Consider the following 26318-nt stretch of genomic DNA (forward strand, 5'->3'; position numbering starts at 1 on the left):
CTCTCACTTGCTGAAAGCAGAGCTGGTTTGCCATTGCTTGGTGGGAGCAAATTTCAATATCCCAAGGGTAGGCAACCCTGGACATTTCTGGACCCGGCCCTCTGGGGTGGCCGTTCCCAGGGTCATGTAGGGCCTGTGGAGTTGGTGGTCCCCGGGGGTCGAGAGTTGTGCTTACTCCATAGTTAATTTAAAAGACTTGCCCTTGAGAGGTGGTTTCTCCAGAGCTGCATGGGAGGAGCTGGAACCCCCATGCAATATAATGTAATTTTACCAATCGAAGTGGCCATACCTGGGGCTGTGGAGAGCCCTCAGTTTTCACATCTTTGCCCTGGGAGGTGGTGCCCTTGCAACACTCTGTTGGTCCAAATAAAGACCTTTCTGTAAATTGATGTAAATTTGTTTAGTAGTTTTGGAAATATCATATTAAATTCAAATTTGGATTTATATTAAGACAGATTTTCTGAGGATCTGACAGTTCCTGTGCTGAAATGTGATTGGCTTCCAACACATCAATGAAGAAGTGTTAGCAGCCATCTGGGGACCCGAATTCAGCTGAGACCCATAAAAAACATAAAAAAAGAGATGGGGGCTGGGTTAGAATTCCCTCACTCTTATGCCTCTTTAGGGAGGGGGTCCCACTGTGAAACCGTGGGGTAAAATAATATTTTTTTATTTTAATTGTCAGCTGGAGACTTGCAAGATCCATGTTCTTGCCTAAATGTAATGTATTAAATAAACCTTTACATTATTTTTATTGAAACGTATACGCTGTCCACTATTACACTCGATAAACAACAGCCAGATATGTTTTGGCAACATCTGTAACAATGTATACAGTATATGGCCGGGTCACAGATACAACATCAGATGCATCTTAAAGCACTTTCTTGGTGGTCTTTCCCTTTCACCCCCCCACCCAGTCAGGTCTTATACTTCTCCCATGTACTCTAGATTTTTTCAAAATTTTTGCGTCAGCCTCTACTTTTAGGCACCAGTCTAGTTCCTATTTCCAGTTGGTAAGTTATGGCAGGTCCGGCGCCCCCCATGACCATGCTATGTTTTGTTTTGCCACCCCCGTGGCTAGCTTGAGCCAGATTTTAGTATACAACGGCCACCTGACCTTTTCCATGACCCACAGCAGGTGCCAGCATGCATCTACCTGTATGTGCAAGCTTGGTATCTTGGGCAACAACACACCTTGTGGCATGTGGCAGCGTACGGCATGGCCTAATTGTGAGTAATGAAACTGTTCTCCGTCAGCCTTTGGTTATTCTGTCTGGAGATCTTCAAAGGTGAACATGGTCCCATTCCTCCTATGCCCCCAAGGTTGTCTATACCAATGAGGCTCCATCTACGGACACTGCAGGCATCCAACTTCACCCAGTACTTCGCTTCCACAAAACGGGGTTTGTTTTGTCAGTTTGGACTCCTATCAATAAACTTTTTGGCTGCATGCCATGCTCGTAGCACCGTCTGTGTGTGTGCGGGTAGAGAACTCTCAGCTCTGTTGGTATACGGCTGCAGAATACCCTCCTTTTCCCATTGCATGATGATCGACCCAGTATGCTGGTTCGGAGTGAGGTGCAAAGAACCAACCATTAATATTAATGATCTGGGCTGCCAAGTAATAAATCTGAATGTTCGGAACTGCCAGTCTGCTTCAAAAACCCGTTGATGAAGCTTGCATAGAGCTAAGGTGTGCTGCTCCCCCTCAATTGCCTGGAAAAATCAGTTGTGGATCCTGCAGGGGGTGTTCTGTAATGCATAGAGCAAACAAGGGAAGGCCATCATTGTAAGTAATACTGCTCCACCCATGAGGGTTATCAGTATCCGTCGCCAGTGTGCTATGTCCCCGCGCAGTCTCGATAGTTGGCAGTGTATGTTTAGGTTTAGGAAATCTTCGTCTGACTTTGTAATCCATACGCAAATTATTGAAATACGCAATCAGTTGTGAACGGCGGAATTTCACCAGTTATGATAAAAATGAGGGCATTTTCCCAGTTTATCTGATAGCCCAAATAACTGCCAAAAAGTCGAAGTATGCTAGTAAGTCTGTGGAACGTCTGGCTGGATATGAATGTATACAATAATATGTTGTCGGCATACAAAGAAATACGCTCCTTCCACCCACCCCCAATATCAATACTACGGACCATGGGGTCCTTTCGGACCCATGCTGCAAGAGGTTCAAGTACCATCACGAAGATCATGAGGGCGAGGGGGCATCCCTGTCGCATACCCATATGTAATGCGAAGGATCTAGAAACGGACCTGTTCACCCGAACATGGGCCATTGGGTTGTGGTAGAGAGGTGGATCCAAGCACAAAATTTGGGGCCAAAGCCCAGCCTGGACAAGACCGCTTGTAGGTAGGGCCATTCAATGCTAACAAATGGCATGCTGGCGTCTAGTTATAGTACTCCCACATGCTCAGTTGGCTACACCGCCGTCGCATGTATTACACCTTGTAGGCGTCTAAGGTTCAGCCAGGTGCTCCTCTGGGGCATGAATCCTTTCTGGACCAGGTGGATAGTTGTGAAAATAATGGAACTAAATCGATTTGATAATATCATTGCCAAGACGTTTATTTTAAAGTTTAGTAGGGAAATGGGCCTTTATGAGCCACACTGCTCCAATGGTTTGGCTTTCTTTGGAATGACCACAATAATGGTCAGCATTAAATTTTCAGGTAGACTCCTTTCCTGTAATGCAGTGAGGTACATATCTAACATCGGTTGTGCCACACATTTGGAAAGTTCTGCAGGAAGCCCGTTTAGGCCTGCGGCCTTCCCTGACTGCAGATCTAAATATATAACAAAAACCAGAAAACAACTCTATAAATAACTTTCAAACTTCCCTCCTAAATCCCCCCTGCCCTCAAAACCCTTAAAAAACTTTTTAAAATAACTAATCTGGTTACTATACATGTGAAAGATATCAAACAATGTGATACAAAATTATGAAAACATTGTAAAGTATAAATGAAATAATAGAATAAATTATCTTCAATTATTTAATATATACAAAAAAATTGAAAATAATGTTGCAAATATATAGATAAAAATAATAAGAAATATGAAAAAAATATTAAATATATAAAACATATCACATTTATAAAAAAGAATAAACTATTTGTAAACTAAGAATTAAATATTAGTATATAATGTATATACATTCTTATTATAAAGTAATACAAAATATGTGGAATTAATGTTGAAAATGTATATGTAAAAAGTTTATAAATGTAAAAAAATTGTTAATAATAAATAAAAAAACTATTGAAACTGCATAACATACAAATATAAAAAATATATAGTTTACCTGATATTTTGTTATTACAAAATACAGAAAAATATTTAATTTACTACATTGTATATTTTTTTACCTGAAGCATGTAAGGTACACAAAACACTATACAGTAATCAAAAAAGTATAAACTAATAATAAGTGAAAAATATGTGACATATGTTTATTTTACATATTTTATTAAATACACTGGGCACTAAAGAGCTATACTTTACTATTCTCACTCCAATCTAACCATATTTGGAAGGCGTTGGACATTAAAGGGGTAACATTTACTATTAGCACTCCAATCTAACCATACTGGGAATTTCCTACCCTTGTATTCGCCTTACTTACAAATACATCAGACTCATGAAAACATTTAAAACATGGCTTTTTACAGTGTAATGGACCCCGACATTCTATTATTATCTTCCCCCAGAATACTAGATGAGTGTGTGGCAGTATCCTCACCGTGATCTCCTTTAGGGATGAGTGTGTGCACTCTACAAGTACAGTAAAATAAAAAAGATAAAATATTCTGACCTTATTGGTGAAAGTGTTAGACTCTAAAGGGATAACATTGACTATTCCCATTCCAATTTAATCCATATTGTGGAAGGTGATGGACACTGAAAGGGGAACATTAACTATTCCAACAGCTATCTAAACCACACTGGTGAAAGTGTTGGCCGCTAAAAGGGTGCCATATACTACGCCCACTCCAATCTAAACCAGATTGTGGAAGGTGTTGGACACTAAAGGGGTATCATTTACTATTCCCAATCAAATCTAAACCATATTAGTTAAGGTGGTGGACACTAAAGCGAGGATATTTACTATTCCAGATCCAATCTAAACTGTATTGGGGAAGGTGTTGGACATTAAATGTGTGTAAATTGCTTTTCCCACTCCAATTTAAACCAATTTTGGGAAGATGTTAGATGCAAAAGGAGTGACATTTACTATTCCCCCTCCAATCTAAACCATATTGGGGAAGATGTTCGACACAAAAGGGGTGACATTTACTATGCCCACTTCAATCTAATCATATTGGCAGAAGGTGATGGAGACTTAAGGCCTAATTATTATTTTGACTGTCCGAGAACTGTCAAACTCGCAGTGGCACAGCTGTGGCTGTCCGGTCAATGCTGCACCAGCAGTCAGACTGTTGGATTACAACTTGGGGTTCGTACCGCCATGGCACTACCGCAAACACCAGGGATCATGTGGCGTGGTAGTCTGAGGGCCGCAATTTGCTTGGTGGTTCCCTGAGGCACCGTCAAGCATATTGTGACTTTCCTCACAGTCAGTGGTCTCATGGATGTTCTTACTCGATTAAACTGCTGGTGGAGAGAGGAAAGAAAGAGGGCCCAATGGGGCCGCCTCTTGACCCTGTGCACAAGGATGGATGTAGGGGGGCACATGTTGTATTCCCGTGTGTGCATGCACCCAATCCTGCGTGGCATCGATTGCCCAGTCCATGCCATACAGGAACGTGCACTGGCAGACCTGAGGTGATGCAGTTTAAGACTCACTTATGAGAATTTCAACTGGATCGCTGCAGGACCACCATGCCGCTTTCCCTCCAGACCACAAAAATACATGTAATCTGGCGTGATGGGCAGCTGCTTTGTTTGGCGTTTGGGAGTGAGACTGTTGCATGGAATAGGAGCCTGCTCCCACACCGCCAAACTTGTAATTGGGCCCTAAATAGTTTACATTTACAATATCCCTTTAAAAAAAAAACTTTTATTTAACATATTACAAAATAAACATATTACAAAGCAATCAGAACTACATATTCTCACATTGTTTTGTGTAGCATAAAATGTAGTAAAATATTATGTAAGAACACACTGATCTAACTATGAATCTTAATATTCATAGAGGTCGATTATGATCCTGTTCAGAAGGGCTCTGAATCAGATTCAAGTTTTTCAAATATGATTCAGAACCCTTGATTCTGAATGAAGCGTACACAGTTCTCAATGATCGATTACGGTGCCTGTAAACTGGTAGGGCTGTCTGAATCAATTTTAAAAGGCATTCAGACAACTTGCATCTTTTGCCACCAAATCGTACAACTCTATGGACTCGGTTTCTGAGCAAGCGATTACGATAACTGATTCAGACAGCTGTTCCAATTCGGTTCCTCTGAATCTAATTGGCTGCGGGAATCCGTCTTGTGGGGTCAGTAGCAGGCCCCTCTTCACCCGGAGCCCTCTGAATCAGGTCTGTGGGGTACCCAAGAGACCCCACTTTTCACCTATGTAGAGTGTGGCATGCACCATTGGGTGCCTGCCACAGGGTGCAAGGTTTTCCCGAGCCTCCCCTTTCTTCAATGGAAACCTGTGTTTTCGATCAAAACACATGCTCCCATTAAAGTCAATGGGAGTCCAACCTAATCGTATCCAGAATCGTACGGATACATCTAAAAAGCTCTGTCGGACTTACCCGATCCCTGTCATCCAAAAAGCATCCCGGGACCGATTCGGTAGGAATGTTTTCCGGACGAGACCATAATCGGACCCATAGTTGTATTTTAAATTCCAAAATTACTTTATAAAGTACTATAAACACATACAACTATTTTTAATAATATTCCTTTCAAATTCTTTTTTTATACAACATAACAATTATCCATTTCTGAATAAAATGTGTATACATTAAATTATTTGATATTTTTTTGAAAAATGAACTTTATTACAAATATTTTAAAATATACATTTTATAATCAATTATGTTTTAATGTCTAAAAGTTCTTAAAACTTGTACATAATAAAAAATATATGGTTTTGTAAAAACACAAAACCATACCATTAACATATCTCTTAATTAACACCCATTTACAATGTATTTAATGTATTAATATAAGAGTATGATATTTTTTTGAAAAATGAACTTTATAACAAATATTTTAAAATATACATTCTATAATCAATTATGTTTTAATGTCCAAAAGTTCTTAAAACTTCTACATAATAAAAAATATATGGTTTTGTAAAAAAACAAAACCATACCATTAACATAGATCTTAATCAACACCCATTTACAATGTATTTAATGTATTAATATAAGAGTATGCATTATAAATTAATAATTTTCATATCATTAAAAAATGTACCTTATATATTATAATTTACATATAAATTATTTAAAAATCTCTCTACCCTTATCCCTTAAATCCCAATATCCTCTTACTAAAAAAATCAATTCATTATATACAATATAACAACTAAAAATGCAAACTTAAAAATTGTCATAAAAAAATACATTATTAAAATAAGTTTGAAAAAATTGAAGGTAACTTAAAAGCATACAAGTAAAAATAGAAACATAAAAACACACTACACTACAATTATATATGAATGAACATTTACTAATGATATTACATAAAATCATATTTTTAACAACAATATTACATACATTATTAAAAACAATATTTCTACCTTTGGTATTCCTGTCAAAAATATTTTTGACACACTATTTTTGGATCACAGTATTTTTTTGGATATTGTGTCCAAACACCGAAACATTCAGAGAGGAATAACCTGAAAATTCTAGGTGTCCTGGGTGCCAGGGACGGTGGTAGCCTGAAAACATTTGTGATCTTGCTGATCAAAAACTGGGAAGCATATTTGCATTGAAGTGATGGAGCGTGTCGTTAGCCTTTGTGGCTTGACACAGCGCTTGACTCCTTCTGAAACGCAGGGCTGTACAGTATTTACAACAATACGGTGCAGCCCCCAATTGTTTCCCCCTGCACTGGTGCTAAATTTAGCTGCTTAGCTCCAATGCAGGCACCCTTGCACCATAGTACAAGGGTGTCTGCGTTGAGGGGAATGATTGTTTATGTGCAGGATGGTGTCCCTTCCTGCCCATGACCAATCTTAAATGGTAATTTGTAACTTCTATGTGTGCAATGAGTCATTTTTAAAATGATTGTTCATGTGAAGGAAGGAACACCTTCCTGCACATAAACAATCATGCATGGAATTTTGCTGTTTTTATTTGTGGTGCACAATGCAGTACAGGAAAAAACAGGAAAAAACGAGGAGAAATAAAGCATTTCTCCTCGTTGCGCCCTGTTAAGACCAGCTTTTCCTTGGTCTTAATGTTGGTGCTGCCCCATATTTACGCCACTCTTGTAAATATGCATGAGCATCAAAATCAATGTGTGTTGCGGCAGAATGCCCACCCTTTCACGCTAAGTATAGTATGGAAGGGTGCCTTATTTACATGGCAGCGTTAAGCCAAGTTAAGTGGCTTAGCACCACCACAACGTCAAAAGAAGTGATGTTCTGGTGGCAATAGGGGCTTGTAAATATGCCACAGGGTCATTTGAAGATGCTTGTGAGATAGATTTTAAGTGTGTCTCCTGCTTAAAATCTATCTCACAAGCATCTTCAAATGACCCTGTGGCATATTTACAAGCCCCTATTGCCACCAGAACATCACTTCTTTTGACGTTGTGGTGGTGCTAAGCCACTTAACTTGGCTTAACGCTGCCATCGGTGGCACCGATCGGTGTACGATCGGTGTACGAGCCGTACCCCCATTGTACAATCGGTGTACGAGCCGTACCCCATGTACGATCAGTGTACGAGCCGTACCCCATGTACGATCGGTGTACGAGCCGTACCCCATGTACGATCGGTGTACGAGCCGTACCCCCATTGTACGATCGGTGTATGAGCCGTACCCCATGTACGATCGGTGTACGAGCCGTACCCCCATTGTACGATCGGTGTACGAGCCGTACCCCATGTACGATCGGTGTACGAGCCGTACCCCCATTGTACGATCGGTGTATGAGCCGTACCCCATGTACGATTGGTGTACGAGCCGTACCCCCATCGTACATGGGGTACGGCTCGTACACCGATCGTACATGGGGTACGGCTCATACACCGATCGTACAATGGGGGTACGGATCCTACACCGATGGTACATGGGGTACGGCTCGTACACTGATCGTACATGGGGTATGGCTCGTACACCGATCGTACACCGATCGTACAATGGGGGTACGGCTCGTACACCGATCGTACAATGGGGGTACGGCTCGTACACCGATCGTACAATGGGGGTAAGGCTCGTACACCCCATGATCGCAGGGGTATGGTGCGTACCCCTGCGATCATTGGGGATATGCACCGTACCGGGTGGGGGCGTTCCGTACCTGTTTCGGCACCAACTCTGCTTTTACGGCTGTTTTCAGCTCCTGTAGAAAAAGGGTCATACGGTGCGTACCCAACACGTATCGTACTTGCTGAGTCGTAAAAACCAGCCGCGAACCGTACAAATGTCGCGTACAGCAGGTTCCGAGGGAGAATCGTACGGAGATTAGAGTCGTACGGTGTCTTGTACGACTCGTACGGAGTACGGCTCCTGGTACGAATCGTACTTCGTTGTACGTACTGGGGACGTTGCAGGGTACGATTCGTACGGGAAAAACGCTCCGAACGGCTATTCAGAGCGGTTTTTCCCGAATCGGAATCGACCCCAAAGAGTTCATAGGGACCCTCCTGGAGAAACCCAACCAGACAAAAGTCAAGAAGGATATTAACAAACGTTCAGACATACTTAGTGAAAGAAAAGATCTGGAATAAAGCATTACAGATCAAGCAGATTGTGTATGGCAGTTATTCCTTCACAAATAAGACTGACATATGCAGAGTGCTGGAGAACAGGCTCTGGTCAAAAGATGGAAGAGCTGTGTGGTTTCAGAGCAAGAGTTCAAATGAAATTTTCCGCCCCCTGAGAACAATGAAAGACAATCAAATATATTACTTCAGGTACATAAAGGAAGAAGATGAGACAATTGAGTTGTGGAGAAATGGGTAATATATATATCCTCTGCCCCATACTCTAAACACCCCTTTCATTTAAACGTGTGGAAAAAAGGAAAACAATAAAAAGGAAATACAAATAAAATAAAAGTTTACACTAAACAATTAAATAAAACAAAAAACAAAATGCATGGTGTGGTGTCTCATGGGTCCTTTAGCTTTTTTCTTTATTCTTCAGGGAGGCCAGTGTTCAGGGGAATCTCAAACAGTCTTCAGGGGACGCTGATTTGGAAGAACAGGGTGCTCCCTACAGGAATGGTGGGGCTAGGGAAAGGACAGTGGGTGGGGAGCATAGAGGGACGAAATGGAAAAAAATAGGTCTTTATCTACGTATCTTATTTTTTCGGTGTGGCAGATACAATGGATGGTAAAGGGTTAAATTAGGACGAGCATGACTAGTAGGGAATCCAAAATAAGATTCAGGACATAGAATGTCAGTGGGTTATGAGGGCAACGGAAGCAGTGGCTCCATTTTTAGTCCTTCAAGACATACATCTTAAAAAACGGAATGCATAATGCTGTTTAAGAAAGCAAGCTGGATCAAGGACATGGTGTTAATGAAACAGACAGGTTTAACTAAAAGGGTCTTAGTTGACATTTAAAAAGAATGTGACATCAAATTGGAGAGTTCTCTGTAGGAAGGCCACAAAAGATGAGTGATTATGAAGATTAGAGTTGGTTAACTACGCTTGGTCTGTGTGGGATATTTCAGCTCAAATATTGACTACCCAGAGCCTCTAAGAAGTCTATTACTGAAACTAGCAGAATGTAGTTCCTCATTGTTAATATTTGGCGACGTTAAAGCATTTCTCAGTAATGAGCTACATAGATCACCAGTAAGATCAAAAATTAATACTCCAAATGTTTTGAGCGCCTTGAAGCATGTAATGCTTGTCTTGGGACTGCAAGATGTATGGCAAGAGAGTAGGTATGCAGACAGGTTATACTTCTCATAGACGTAAAATGCAAGCATTTTTCTTGTATTGAATTTGGTTACTGGACTTTCCTGTGAGGGATAGGGTGGTGATGTGAAAAACACAACTACCAGTTATCACACCATGTAGCAGGCTGTCTGGTATTAAAAATCAAACAGTATCACAATACGATACAGTGGATTAGGAAAGAATCCCAGTTTTTCTTCAATCAAAACATGTCAGTCAAGCAGTTCCTTAGATATCGTACGGGATGCTTATAAGGCTTTCTTAAGAGAATTAATGATAAAATGGTCTAGGTGATAGAATGGTCTAGGTGAGCTGCAAAAGAAAACTTTTTGGATGTCAAAAAATTGATAAACCAAACATGGATAATATATGATAAGGAAATAAAAACCATAGGGAGGGGTCACTGAAAAGAGGAGGATGTAAAGAAAGTTAAGATGGGTTATAAGCAAAAGTTAAAGGCGAAGCAAAGAGCAAGATGGGCAGCAAGCAGCCTTAAGCTTTTTGAGCATGAAGAGAAATGTGGGGGACTGCTTGCTTGGAAATCAAGATCTGATCGGGCAAGTAATCACATACAATCTGTACATAATATTGAAGGAGTGGACAAAACATCTGAGAGCAGGGAAATCCAGGTGATCTTTAGGACCTACTTTCAGAACCTGTCCCAGTCGAAGGTGGGAATGCCTAGAAAGGAAATTAAGAAATGGTTGGCAGCTAGGAATCTGCCAGTCCTGCATAGAACCCAATATGATTAAAAACTAGGAGAGGAAACTATTGGAGCAGAGATAATGACGGCCATAGGAAATCTTAAGAATGATGAGGCAGCTGGTCTGAATGGTATTCCGACCATGTTCCATAAGATGAAAATGGAACGTGTGGTTCCTGTGATAAAAAAGATATTGAGCTAGAAATATGAAGGGTGAGGGAAAAATCCCCACATCCTAGTTTGAGGCAATCATCGTACTCAAACCTGACAAAAATTCAAAGGCATGTGGCTCATACAGGCCAATATTATTGTTAAATAGAGATTAGAAAATACTGACTAAAATCATGGCAATAAGCGTAGGTGCAGTACTCAAAGGGCTTATACAGGAAGACCAAAAGGGTTGCATGAGAAGTAGGCACCTGAATGACTTGACACACACCTTGATAGGTGTAATCGACCCAGCAGAGACTTACGATACACCATTGGCAGTCATCACTTTAGATGGGTCTAGGGGATTTGAACAGGATGTCTGGTCATTTCCCTGGGACTGTCTGTTTTTCAGGACAAGGTGAGAAGACTGATTAAGGGTTGCTATGGGTCACTAAGAATGAGAATCCTCTTTAATGAGTCTCTGTCCGGTAATGTTTTAATGCAGAGAGTCACGCATCAGGAGTATCCACTAGGAAAAGTGTTGGATAGCATAATAGTTAAAATTACTATTCCCACTCCAGAGAGTGCAACAGTAGGGAAAGTGTTGGTTAGAGTAGGGGTTACACTTACTATTCCCACTCCAGTGAGTGCAACAGTAGTGAAAGTGTTGGATAGGTTAAGGGTTAAAATTGCTATTTGTTAATCAGATAGGACTAGCCTATTTGTGAAAGGTACAGGACTCAGTACTGTATGACAAAGTCAAAACCATTAGGTTTCTTCATGAAGCCCTCACCCACCAACCTTGTTGGTGGCATGCTTCATCATCAGGCCCACCCAGTGTCACCGAGTGTGTCCCGGGTGTGCTACTACGCCTGAATACAGCGGAGCTGGTATGTTGCTGAGTGTGCAGTGTGGGTGACATGAAAGTGAGATTTAAAAAAGGCTGTACAGTGGTCCCAGTACCCGAGGGGATAATTAATCTTTAATATCCGGGCCTCTGTGAGCATTAAAAAGGCAGGTGGATGTGATTGGAGAATATATTAGGACCTCCTACATCCAGGTGTGGTCTACATGTTTCAGCCAAGCCTTTGTAGTAAAACGGGCTTTCCTTAGAACCATTGAATAAGTGATGGTGCAATCCATACTTAAGTGAGTGTTTGATAAATGTAAATATGTGGAGCACTTGCTAAGGTGCTATATATGTGGGGGGAGGATTCCCTCTCCAAGCATTACTGGACATACAACACGTATGACAGACAAACAAACAGAAAAAGAGTCTTTATCATGGTTGCTTAGTTCACAAATAATCGTAATTGCTGATGGTATGGTGCAGTGTAAATGATAAAATGCGGCAAAAGGTGTAACCGTACTGGTGGTGCGGTTATAGTAAAATTAGCCGAGTATGGGTTTGTTTGTGGTGGGCTAAGAGACGTAGACACACACACAGGTAAGTAGTGGATACATTAAGAAGGTATCCTCATGCTAGCATTTTGCTGTGAATGCCCCAGGGGGAAATCCAGCAGAGGTGTTGACACTAAAAAGAAGGGGAGGCCACAGGTTGTTAAGGACCTGCAAAGGAAAGGTGGCTTACCCGGACTGTGGATGGTTTGCATATTACTCACAGCTCTGGCGGTCAAGACCTGCTGGAAACCTGTAGTTCCGTCACGGACCTCCGAGGAAGTGTTTGTGGTTTCCGCCGTTGTTTAAATATGCTTTCATTCATTGGTTTCGACTGGATCAGTGTGGCATCCCTGTACTGGGGAAGATACATCTAAGGAGAGGAAGCTATTCAGTGCTATATGTAAACAGTGAGAACAGAGGGGAAATACCCAGGGTGTCATGTTCAGCAACGGGGGAAAAAAGTTTGTTACGGTTTCAGGGAGCACCACGGGATGGAGTCATTCAGGCTATGGTGTTTCGTTGATAAACAGTAAATCCATTGTTGTTCCTTTGTCAGGAGGATCTTTTCGTTATCACGTTGGTTGGGGTCGAATTGTTCGATGACCATACATGTCATATCATTGGGGGTGTGGTGATTTTGCAAGAAGTGATCTCTCAGCTTGCTGATGTTCTTTTTGCACCTGAATGTGCTCCGGTGTTCGACCACTCTGGTCCTGAATTTTCGTGTTGTCATACCCATGTAGCGGAGGCCGCATGGGCATGTGATGAGGTAAACTACGTTATTGAAGATACAGTTTGTGTGGTGTTGTTTTGTCCAGACTTTTCCGGGTTCCAGGTTAAGTGTTTTAGAGTGTTCAGTTAGGTGGTACACGCTACGATTGTTGCAAGGGTAGTGCTCAGTAACATTGGGGAGCCCCCAAGTGTTTAGGACGGTGCTGAGTTTTGGTTTCGGACTAGTCCTTGAGCGTGTGGACACCAGTTGGTCTTTTAGATTGTTTGCATGTTTGTATGCAAAACGCGGTTCCTCCCATTTTCTAGATCCTGAGTTAATGACACGCCAATGTTTGCGGAAAATGCTGGAGACTTGGTTAGATGTTTCGTTGTATGTGGTGACGCATATCATTGGGGGTGATTCAGGGTCTTTGATCACAGTTTCTTACAGGGCCTCCCTGTTTTGGTTGCATGCCCTCTTGCTTGTTTTTTCAATGATTTTTTTGGGTAGCCTCATTCTTCTAATTTGGACGACAGGGCAGCCGATTGTTTTTTTAAATCTGCCAGCTGGCTGTAGTTCCTGCGTATGTGCAGGAACTGGCTGAAGGGGAGATTTTCTCTCAACGGTCTGGGGTGGAAGCTGTTGAAGCATAATAATGAATTCCTCGCGGTTGGTTTGTAGTAGGAGGTGGTGGTCAGGCTGCCTTGTTTAGCAGTGATGTCAGGTCAAGAAATGCCAGTTCAGTGGTGCTGGAGGTGTGGTGAACTGTAGGTATGGGTCAAGGCCATTGAGCCAAGTAAGGAATGTGGTCAGTATGTCTAGTGTGCTCTCCCAGATCATAAAGATGTTGTCTATGTAGTGGAGACATGTTTTTATGTTGCCTGAATATGGGTTGGTGGTGGACAGTATGTGTTCCTGTTCGAAATGGTAGACATACAGTCCTGCCACACTGGGGGCATAAATGCTCCCCATTGATGTACCGTTGATTTGTAAGTAGAATGCCCCTTCATACTCGAAATAATTTTCTTTGAGTGCAAGTAGTGCACAGTCAAGGATGAACTCCCTTGGAGTGTGGTATGTCCATGGGGTTTGCATGAGGATGTCATGCAGGACCTGGAGCGTGGCATCTTTCGGGAGGCTTGTGTAAATACTTTCTATGTCATGTCCTACCAAGAGCTGGGTTGTCTGGTCAAAGCTCGTGTCTTTGATGGTGTTGAGTAGGTGTTTTGTGTCTTTGATGTAAGTGGGAGTTTTTTGGACAAGGGCGTTAAGAAAGTAATCACAATACCGGGACAGGGGCTCTGGAAGGGAATTGATCCCTGATACGATGGTCCTGCCCGGGGTGGTGTTATACCTTTGTGTACCTTGCGAACGGTATAGAAGTATGGTACTTTGGCATTTCTTGTGCACAAATACCCAGCTTCTTGCTTAGAGATGTGATGTGATTCACTAGCATTCTTGACAAAGGCGTGTATAGTTGTTTGTAGGTTAGCCGTTGGATCGTTTCTCAATAGCATGTAGTTGCAATGGCTAACCTACAAACAACTATACACTGGGTGGGCCCGATGATGAAGCATGCCACCAATTAGGTTGGTGGGTGAGGGCTTCATGAAGAAACCTAATGGTTTTCACTTTCACATACAGTCCTGAGTCCTGTACCTTTCACAAATAGGCAAGTCATCCCTGATTAACATATAATACCCGGGGATAAGGACTAGCTACCTAGTCCTCTATCCTTGATAAACTGCCCTTAAAATTACTATTCCCACTGCAGTTAGTGCAACAGTAGGGAAAGTATTGCATAGAGGAGGGGTAACAATTAGTATTCCAATTCCAGAGAGCGGAACAGTAGGGAAAGTGTTGGATAGCGTAGTGATAAAAATTACTATTCCCACTCCAGTGAGTGCAACAGTAGGGAAAGTGTTGGATAGCGTAAGGGTTAAAATTACTATTCCCACTCCTGGGAGTGCAATAGTGGAGAAAGTGTTGGATGGCGTAGGGTTAAAAATTAATATTCCTAATCCAGATAGTATAACTGGAGGGAAAGTGTTGAATAGCAGGGGGTTTAAATTAAGATACTTATTAATTATGTTTTTCTTTTAAATCAGGTAAAACATTTATAATTAATTTCCCATAAACAAACAAAAAACTATAAAAAATAAAACATAATTACTTAATTAACAATACATTACTTCCAACCCTATTCCCCAATAAACACACAGTACACTCATAAAAGAATGTATCAAAATTATCCAAATTAATAAAATATATCAATTAATCAAATATTAAAAAATAAGGACCAATTATTAATTAATTAACATTTTTTTAAATAAATACCAATAGATTTAAATTAATAAGTACTTATTTAGAATAAATTACTTCCCACCCTATACCCCTATAAACAAAAAACCTGCTCCATAAAAATATTTACACAATTAATATAATTATCAATTAATCAATTAATAAAAATTCATTACCAAATAATTATTATTTTAAAATGAATAAATTACAAATAACTTTCAAGAAAAAATAATAATTACTTCATTATAATTTAAATTTCACAACACCATTCCCCTCTAAATCCACCACACACTCCACATAAAAAAACCACAATGAATATAAATATCAAGTAATCAATTATTAAAAATTAATTACCAATTATTAAATAATAAAAAAAATTTAAAAATAAATATCAATAAATAAAACTTAATAGTAAATTAATTATAATTAATTACTTCCGACCCTATTCCCCTATAAACACACAACCCACCCGGTATTTTGTTTTGTACACAATTAATATAATTCTCAATTAATAAATTAATAACAATTCATTACCAATTAATAAATAATTAGATTACATTATTTATTAATACCAATAAATAAAGAATAATAATGAATTATTTATAATAAATTACTTCCCACCCTATTCCCCTATAACCCCACAACCCACTCCGTAAAAATAATTACCAATTAATCAGTTAATAATAATTATTTACCAATTATTAATGAATTAAAAATAAATTAATTATCTATTACAATAAATATAAAGCAATACTGCATTAATTATAATAATTTACTTCCCACCCTATTCCCCTATAACCCCACAACCCACTCCGTAAAAATAATTACCAATTAATCAGTTAATAATAATTATTTACCAATTATTAATGAATTAAAAATAAATTAATTATCTATTACAATAAATATAAAGCAATACTGCATTAATTATAATAATTTACTTCCCACCCTATTCCCCTTTAAACCCGCAACCAACTACAGTAGTAAAACTCAAAATTTACTTTTAATATATATATTTAAAAATAAATGAGACATAACAAAAAATATTAAACGCATACATATAAAATGCATACTAAAATATATACACTAATATAAATGTTGATATTATTGACATCAATATTATTGCAAATGATATTACTTACTTCGATTTTGATAAAAACTATATTTCTTTCCTTAAGGTCAATATTCTGGTCACCGATATTCTTTCTGTCGATATTCTGTCCGTCTCATATTTAAAACTCGATAAAAATGTAGGTAGATAATAAAAACATGATATTTTGACTGCGCACCTAAAATTATAGTTGACATTTTCAAAAAGACATGAAGGTAAGCCCGGTATCATTTTGTCTGGCTACTCTCTGGTAGAAGATGATGATATGGCATTGGGCAGGTTGCAAATAAGCGTATGATTTATTTTGATTTTACCAGATAGGCACATGATTTACAGATATTGGATTAAGGAAACCGTGCTCTCGGTGTCAGAATGGCTGAAAGAAATGTCAGTAATGTACAAGAGAGATATGCAATTTAGCACTACTAGAGCAGCGGGGATATGGGAATTTTATAAACAGTGGCTGAGGAGTACTGGGCCACTTTGTCTGAGGGGCAGTTGGAAATCAGGTCCTATGATTAAAACCTCAAGCAACCAGCGGTTGAAGCCGTGCACTTTCACTACCTATATCCATGCTTGTTGTTCATTGATAGCATGCTCATGACGCGGCTTGAAACAGAAGAGCATGCTATAAATGTATATGAACTATATGAGGACTTAAACAAAAAAAATTGTACATCGTAATACATGCGCAGAGTCAACCTTAGAGGTAGAAGTAAAATTAAATATAAATATACAGCTGAGGGAGCAGGATAGAAAGTAAAAATAAAGTTAAAATGGATAGATATGAATACATATGGTGAAACAAATAGGATGGGAGAATTTAGGGTTTAGAACAGACAGCTATGAACAAATTTGACTAGTGCTACACTGTAGTTCAAAAGGCCCTCTCATGCACTATGGGCCCCTATTACGATTTCCGCCCAACAGCGTCTCAGTCGCATTGCAATACTTTACAATGGGAGATGTATTCCGGCCAGAATGCATGCTACTGTTGTAGTATAAATGCAGTTCTTCCCTGCAACTCTTGGCAGGCTCCTCAAGGGGCCTGCCACTGGGTGCAGGGATCAACAGGAGGAACAATAGGTGCTCTCTCGGCCTCCAACTGGAGGCTGTCGACCCAGGGGGACCCTGCTGGGGGCCCCCAAAGGCGAGTTCTGACAGCCTTTCTGCGTCAGAATGGCCGGCACAGAAAGGCTGCCAAAACCCAGCATCATAATCTCAAGGGCAGAAGGAGGCGCCTTTGCGATTACTGACTGCATTCCGACTGGCGGACAAACCGCTTACAAGGACTGTTCGGATTATTTTCTGACCAGCTCCATCGTAATGAGGCCGTAGGAAAGAAATCCGATGGGCATATTACGATGCAGTCGGAACCGTTTCTGACTGCATCATAATAGGTCCTATGTGCCACAAGTGATCTTGCAAGATTTTTTTTACATGAAGTGTGTTCTTTTTGTCCATTTCTGGCCTCCAGGCACTACTAGTGCAATTTTTTTGTATATTTTCAGAGGATTGTAAGAAATTCCCTGAAAATATGATGTATATAATTGGTATGTGAAAGCTGCATAGAAAGAAAGGGTGAATACAGTGGGCCTTATTTATGAAGGACTTGCGCCGCCGGTGCGTCACTTTTTCCCATTTTTTCCCATTTTAAAAGTGGCGCACCGGCGGCGCAAGGCCTTCATAAATAAGGCCCAGTGTCTCTTTTAGATCATTTGGCGGGAGCCAAATAAGCATTACTAATAAGAACGAATGACTATAAAATATATTGCCTAAAAAAACAAATATATAAATGAAGTATCTTGTTTAGGAGGAACGTCATTTTTATTCATTAAACAGGAAGTGTATCCTGGAAATCTCAAACATTCGCACTTGTTTAATGTTCTATAAATCCTTAAAATAACCCTTTTAAATACTACATAACAAAACAGAAGACTCAGCAGAGTCGGATTGCCAATGTAAAGCAGGATATGCCACGAGAACGCTTCATCATTTTTAGTGTGTTATTTGTGTTGTACTAAAATATTTATTGGTTTCTGTCAAACTATAACATCGGCATGGCAATTGAACATTCAATAAAGTATTATTAACAGAGGCTGCTTTCTGAGAAACGACAAAATATTGAAGCGTGAAACATGATCACAGTGACTTTGTTAATATGATTAAAAGCAAATGTAAACAACATACATTGACGTGGCAGTGCAATTTCCCAAACTTGTAAATTGAGTACAGATATGTTTGATATCTCAAAAAGGATGGGTAGACGTGCGGTTGGAGAATTACAATATTTTTTCATGATGTCTCAGTTCCCACAGTATTACAATATTAATTTTGAAAGTATCCCACAAGCTCACGTTTCAGCTAAATGCAGAAGCTGCATATTTGCCCCGTACTATACCTTTTTTTTATGCAGGTTGTTTCTTATATGATAGTGTGCATATTAACCAAATCTATCCATGCCTCAAATTTCTTTTTTATTTGGTAATTTTTGGGGATATTTACCAGCAAACTCAGGTGGCACCATCTTCCTTGACCTGCCTACTTATGGATTTAACTTTAGGGGTTGCACCAAACCCATTGTAATCATCAAAATATTTTAAATTGCCATCATTTGTGGAATGCTGAGTTCGGTTATCCATAGAGAATATTTGCCCACATGCATCAAGCATTTTTGGAGTCACAAACGGTGCGATTCCTTAAAATCGTCCGTTTGCGATTCCAAAAATGCTTTTTGGAATGCATCATTATTTTTTTATGAAAATCGCTAATATTGCGACTTTCCAGAATGCGATTGCATTTAAGGAATCGCAAATTTGCGATTCCTTAAATGCAATGCATCATTCTGACAACAAATTGCGAATACAATGTTTGCAAGTGCAAATTGCCACGAGGTTGAACCTTGTGGTAATTTGCGAAAAATGTTTAAAATGTTCTAATTTACATTTTAAACAATGTCATGTTACAGACACACATGTCCTTAGGACATGTGTGTGTGAAACATCCATTTAAAAATACATTTCAGGGGTGCAGGGGGGGGGTCCTTTGGACCCCCCCCTCCTGCACCCATGGAATGCATCAACATTTGCGAATTCAAAATTGTGAATTCACAATTTACATTGATTCCTATGGGCCTTTTGGCCCATAGGAATTATTGGGAATAGCAAATTCGCAATTTTGAATTTGCATAATATTTGCGATTCGGTAAAAATTGCGATTTTTACAGAATCGGAAATATTAAGCACTTTCTATGATGCATCCCGTTTTGCGAATCCATATTTGCGATTCGGTAAAAATTGCAAATTTGAAAATGCAAAACGGGAGTTTGATGCATGTGGGCAATAGAGAATTATTTTGCGAAAAACTGCATATTTTTTCCACAAACTATAGACAATTACATTAGAATGTTTTGTAAAATTATACTTTTACTTTGAAATGTGGTGTGGCGCTAGCTATCTAACATGACATTTTTCTGGCAAAAGGGCACTTCAAATAGAAAGGTTTGAACTTTTGCTAATGTGGAGTTGGACGTTGCCAGGAAATTCACATTCACAAAGGAGTACATAAAAAGGTACACTTGAAGAACTACTTACCATACTTAATAATGTTTTTGTGAATAGACCCTACATTTCTAAATACACCCATTCCTAAAGATTGCTGGGTCTGTATTACAAATATGGCACAGTACACTGGTCTGTGCTATGAGACAATGACACAGCTGTATGCTGGGTGTGGTAGGGCAGACGGGAACAGTGTGTCCTATTACACTGAGGGACCGATAACAAAGTCGGTCGGTAAGCCTTCCGACCACTTGTTGGAGGCTTACTGATCGACATGGTAGATTTAAAGTCCGACTGCCCAATTATGATGTAGGCGGTGGGAGTGTAAACCGGCCCGTCTTTCAGACTGGCTTCCGACAGGCTCATGAAAACCTTTCATAATCCCCTATGGACGGAGTTTCCACTGTTGGGATTATGATTTCGGTTTCCAGCAAACTTTCATGTCGGACTTTCTGATGTAAAAAAACCTATCAGAAAGCACTTTGGAGTCCCCTAGCAGGGCCCCTATACCTGGCCTCTGGATGGGGGGGCACCTATTGTGCCCCCCTGTTAATCCCTGCACCGCGTCGGCCTGGCATGCAGTGCAGGGATCAACATAAACTCATATTTCTCCATGTGATCTTGTGCTGTGGCAGGTTTCTGACTGGAGTACAAGCTCCCATAGATAAATAGGAGGTTGCGAAAACACCATGTGAGGTCGCATTGTAATTGTGGTGTCAGTCCGCCGACCAGAGGTCAGGCGGGACCGAGACTGCAGGTCGGTCGGTACCGAGACCGCAACAGTGTCAAGCAGACGTGAGGATGCCCAACATCGTAATGATGCTCTGAATCTGCTGTTGCTAGTGCAGGGACAGACACATGCCTTTTCTAGGAACAGCACATTAGAGAAAGCGGGATTAGCTTTTTGCAGCCACGGTCTGCCTTTCACAATGTAGGTGTCAACTTGGCCTGCACTTCAGAGCAGTGGTTATTTGGGGGTTCCCTGGGACATCCTACCCCCTTTTCAAGGAGCACACGCAGGGTGCCTGATTGTTTGCCACCTCTTTTATCGCTTGTCTCTGCTCCTGCATCTATAAAATCGTCTGATAAAGTACATCCTAATTTGCATGGGCCAGAACCCCATGCAAATAAAGAACCATCCCTTGTGATATGCATGCTCAAAATGGTAACTAGGGTGATCTTTATTATAAAATATACTGTGCCATCATATACCATTCCCCTATAATATCAAAGTGCTCTTGGAACTCTAGAAGCAGGAGCAAATGCTTTTTTGTGCCCATGGGACACCGATCACAATATAGCTTCTGTGATTTACCTTGTTTCTCAAGTATGAGGATCTAACAGGTCTGGTGTGTGGGTCCTATAAAATGCAGGGTGAAGCAATACATGCAGTTACTGATATAGGTGGTTGCAGTGTACAGGAAGAGACATTTGCTAGATCTCCATCAGCCTTGACAGGTAATAAAGAAGATGGATCCAAAAAGCTGAGAACAGAAAAAAAACCTTGGTTAGAGATGACTGCTTAGTATGAAACTGGTATCATTATCTATTAAAAACGCAAAGAATAAGGCACGTCAGTGGAGATTGATAGTCATGATGAAAATGCAGAATCACTTCCCATGAAATCACCATGGGGCCTATTCACAAACTTGTTACGCAGTACAGCGCAGAAAGTCACCTTGTTGCGCTGTGTGACAGAGAAAGGGCCGAATGTGCCGTATTTAAGACAATACAGCACATTACTACCTCTTCCCCAACACAGCTTAGCACCATCACAGGCACCCTTGCACCATGTGCAAGGGTGCCTGCATTGCATGCAGGATTGTTTGTGCAGGAAGGGACACTTTCCTGTGCAAAACAAGCCTAAGAGGCATATAAATCTCTCTCTGTGTGCTGCAGAATGCAGCACACATAGAAAAAAGGAAGTAACAAGGAGAAATAAAGATATTTCTCCTCGTTACACCTCACCTGAGAAGGCTTCTCTTTTTGGGCCCATTCCTAGGTCTATCCGTTCTGGTAAATCTAGGAATGTGTCAAAAACCACTGGAGTTGCGTGGAAACACCCATGCAATGCACATGGAGCACCTTCCAAAAGCAGAGTAAAACAATGTAGTGATTTGTGCTGTGTTGCCTTACTCCAGATTAACCTCATTAGAGCTTCGAACGTTCAGCGCCCAGTGCTGAACGTTCGAAGAACGAATGCTGGCTCGACGGCCAACGGTCGTGCGCAACACTGGGGAGGTAGTGCTCGTGACGACCGTTGGCCGTCGGCAGCAGTTAAGGGGTTAATGGAGCCATCCAGGGCCTCAAAAATAGGCCTTGCATGTCTTCATAAAACACATGTAAGGTTTGAGTCGCTCTTGCACCACGTTGCTTGGTGAAAGAGTGATGCAAATTAGCTCCTGAATAAGCCTCTAAACGTCTGTGGCCATTTATGATGTTGGCTTATAGGGATACTCAGATATTTGTTCCTCACAGTTGTTACACCTACATATCTTCCATTCTGAATTGGGGGATGTCGTTTTTGGAGGATTTAATTAAAATATGCTTTCTATTGCTATTGGTATATGCAGTTGGAGGTCCGTTATACAAGGATAGTAATCATGACTCTCGTTTATCAAGAAGCCTTGCGGCCAATTGGATACTCCCAAACTTTTTAGTGGCCATTAATCAATCCATGCCTTTACTAAAGCTTTCGCAAGGGCTCTTAGAGAGTATTGCACATCTACAGCTGGAGCACATTCTTTACATTGATCTTTACCATATCACTCTTTTACGGTTAATTTGCAAAACAGATTTTATCTCACTCATTTTAGGCTTAATTTCCTACACTTTTTTGTTTCTTTTCCTTGCTGTAGTTCATGGTTCACAGAGATCTCGTGCTGCCCATGTGACAATCAGGGGCATATTTACAGCAGAATGGAGATGCGTGGTGTTAAGCAAACATTCCTAACGCCATGCTTCTCGAGAGGGCGTCTGCATTGCGGGGAAGATTGTTTATGTGAAGGAAGGTCCCCCTGCCATACACATAAACAATGTTTAAATGTCACTTTGTAACTTCTATGTGTGCTGCAGTGAAGTTGCAAAACGACATTTTTTTTAAATGATTGTTTATGTGCAGAAAGGTGGACCTTCCTGCACATAAACAATCATAGGAAATTTGCTGTTTCTTTGCGTGCAGCACAAGGCAGCACACATGAAACAACCAAAACGTGGAGAAAAAAAAAACATTTCTCCTCGTTTCCCCTATATAAGACCAGGTTTTCCCTGGTCTTAATGTTGGAGCTGCCTCCCATTAAGGCTTCCCTTGTAAATAGAGGGCAACGTCAAAATCGATGGGTGTTGTGGTCGAACGCCCACAGCAAAACCCACTTCTCTCCCTTTTCACGCTAAACACAGCGTGAAAGGGTGCCTTATTTAGAAGGCAGGGAAAGTGGCTTAACATTGCCTTGTAAATAAGGCGAAGCCCCAATTGCCATCAAAATGTCACTGCAAATGTTGTTTATGCCCTAGGAATCCGTACTTGCTACAGATGCTTCACACTTAAAATATGAGGCAATGCAGACTTGCATTTGTCCTCTTATAACAGCTTCCTTTCTGGTGCTATTTATCTAGCTGGAATCGATTTGGTTCACAGTGCAGAATTAGGAAGAGAGTATAGCTCATTGCTTTTTATTGAGCTATAATCTATGGTATACCTGACCTGTTTTAGATTATGTATTTGTTTATACATGTACAATTCTTAATGATAAAATGTGTGTTTATGTTATCTAGATTTGTTGTGCGCATATGTACGGTTTTAAGTAGGCTGAGTAAAGTATTTACTTCTTGATTGATATAGAAAAGCTAAAACATTTAAATAAAATCAACACCGTATATCAATATATGTAATATGTTTCTTTTTTGATGGTTTGGCAAACCAGTTTTAATTTATAAAAAATGTAATGGGGGACATCATCTCTGCATATTGTCAAGCTTTACCCCATCCACTACTCCTACTTACACCTTGGTACTCTTACATTTTAATTGATAAACCTTTATCAGAAATGTAAAAGAGTCAGTATAATCCAACAACCGTAGCAAATGTGCTTAGTAGCTTAGTTGCATACTGGTCACTACAGTGAACTGTTTAGTAACAATATATAAGTATCTGTTTTTGACAGCGAACTGATGCTATATATAACCACAAGAGTAGTCGAAACAACAGTACCTGACGGATCAAAGTTGTTCTTTTAGAAGGAATTTACTAGTTTAAAAGCTAACAATGGAGGGAATTTATTAAGTGGTGGGAATATGCCTGTTGCAGTATAGGCAGGGACACACAGAGCAATGTATCTGCAGCCATTACTTTCCCATTCATGCAGCGACAGTGCACCGATCACTGAATATGCCTTTAAATTCCAATTACCTATAAGTGGTATACTACTGCATGTATCTGGATGAGCTCAGAGTGCATTTTTGGTTGGTTTGAAAAATGTGTGTCTTGTGCGGGAAGAATTTTGATCTTGTGCATAATAACCAGAGGAATACTTTTAGGATTGTAACATTTTATTGAAATTTTTGTTTACAACTTCCTTTACCTACATGCTCCGGCCAGCAAAGTGATAGGAATAGGAGGGGGTGGGGGAATGGAGGGGGATACCGAAAGGGGGGAGGGAGCAGGAGGAAATAAAGAGGGGGGGGAGGTGTGAATAACATAAGCTGTCACAGACTTTGGGGGCACTCACCTGCAGGACGCTGCTCCAGATACAGCGTTCCGCCGCCCGGTCTATCGGGCCATCCGTCTAGCTACTCCTGACCCCTCCCGCCTACCCATGGACCAAAGGAACTACAAATCCCGGCAGATCTTGCGGCCAGGACGCTGCTCACGTTTTCCAGGCGCCCGGTGGCGCACACGTACAGCTGGGAGCCTCGCCCGGGCAAAGGGCAGGCCCTCTGTGGCCCTCCGTGGACCGAATGGAACAGGACAGGCCTCCTCCCTTGATTCTACTGCGTGAGGACGTAGAGTGTACCCACATACTATTTGACTATTTCTGTAGTTCAACTAATCCTACTCTGATCATGCCATGCAAGGGGGGAACAAGCTTAGCTGCGCAGAGGGGCCCATGTCAAGTGGTACAAAAGCATCACACGATTAGCACAAGCTCATTGCCTACTGTTCTTGAGATAGACAAAAATTGTCCTTGTTACTCTCCATCCAGGACGCTATCTCCACCACAAATTTCCCCAAGAGTGCAAAACCGGTCCCTGTGGGATGAACTAAACAGTCTATGCAATACTAAGTATGTCACAGTGGAATCACCTTCTCTTGCCAAAGGCACCAGCACTCCAAGTACTAAAGGCAGTATACAGGAATCCCCCTTTTTATTGAACAAAGACAACACACAAGACTCAGTACTCTCACGGCAATTACCCATTAAAAGAAAGCATGATGAGGACAATGCCGAAGGGAATCAATCTAAATTCCATAAACCATCCGTAAGCCCTGCATTACCTGCTAATAATCCCCCTATCACCATGGAGACTGATGTCAAACTGGATGATTCAATACTCTATCCCCAGATTCCTCTATTGACCCAGATCGAGCAAGTTGTTAAAACCATCATTTCCCCACTAGTAGAAAAAATTAACTCCATAGAGGAAAGGCTCTCGGGTCTAGAGAACAAAATCACGGCCATCCTGACACCTATCAATAATTCAGTAACATCGAACCTTTCCCAGCCATTTACTACCTTGCCAACAGCTAAACCAACTCCCAATCACAAAAGCGTTCCAGCCACATTACAACCACCTAAAATCCCAGATTCAACCGCTTCCAAAGCCCCTTTCAAATCTGCTTCATCAAGGCCCTCAGAGGTTAAAACAGTACGCAAACCACCACACATACACCTTCCGCCAGAAGCCGCGCCATATGTGTCCGTCCTTTCAGGAGTACCAGCACTTGCGATGGGAAAAGCCGAAAGACAGCAGGACCTATTGAACAAAGTCATATTCTGGATGGGAAGAAATAGACCCCTACCACCGGATCAAGATGGCGGGATCCTGAGTGTGAGAAGGGTGGGCTAGCTGGGCTCACTACCAAAAAACATTCCTGGGGACTTGGTACTGGTTAAATTAAGGAACCGGAACATCGTCCCATACTTAAGATCTTGCCCGCCCCAAGAAGGAGATGGCCCAATACGCACTTGGGATCTACTTGACTTTTATCGTTGCACGCCAAATATCCCCCGGTTAAGACCAACAGTAGAGTACCACCACCTGATGGGAGGGGGGGTCCAGGTACCCAGTGGTATTAGTTTCTCC

This window comes from Lissotriton vulgaris, chromosome 4_1, assembly GCF_964263255.1.
Source record: "Lissotriton vulgaris chromosome 4_1, aLisVul1.2, whole genome shotgun sequence".
In the NCBI taxonomy this organism is placed as follows: domain Eukaryota; kingdom Metazoa; phylum Chordata; class Amphibia; order Caudata; family Salamandridae; genus Lissotriton; species Lissotriton vulgaris.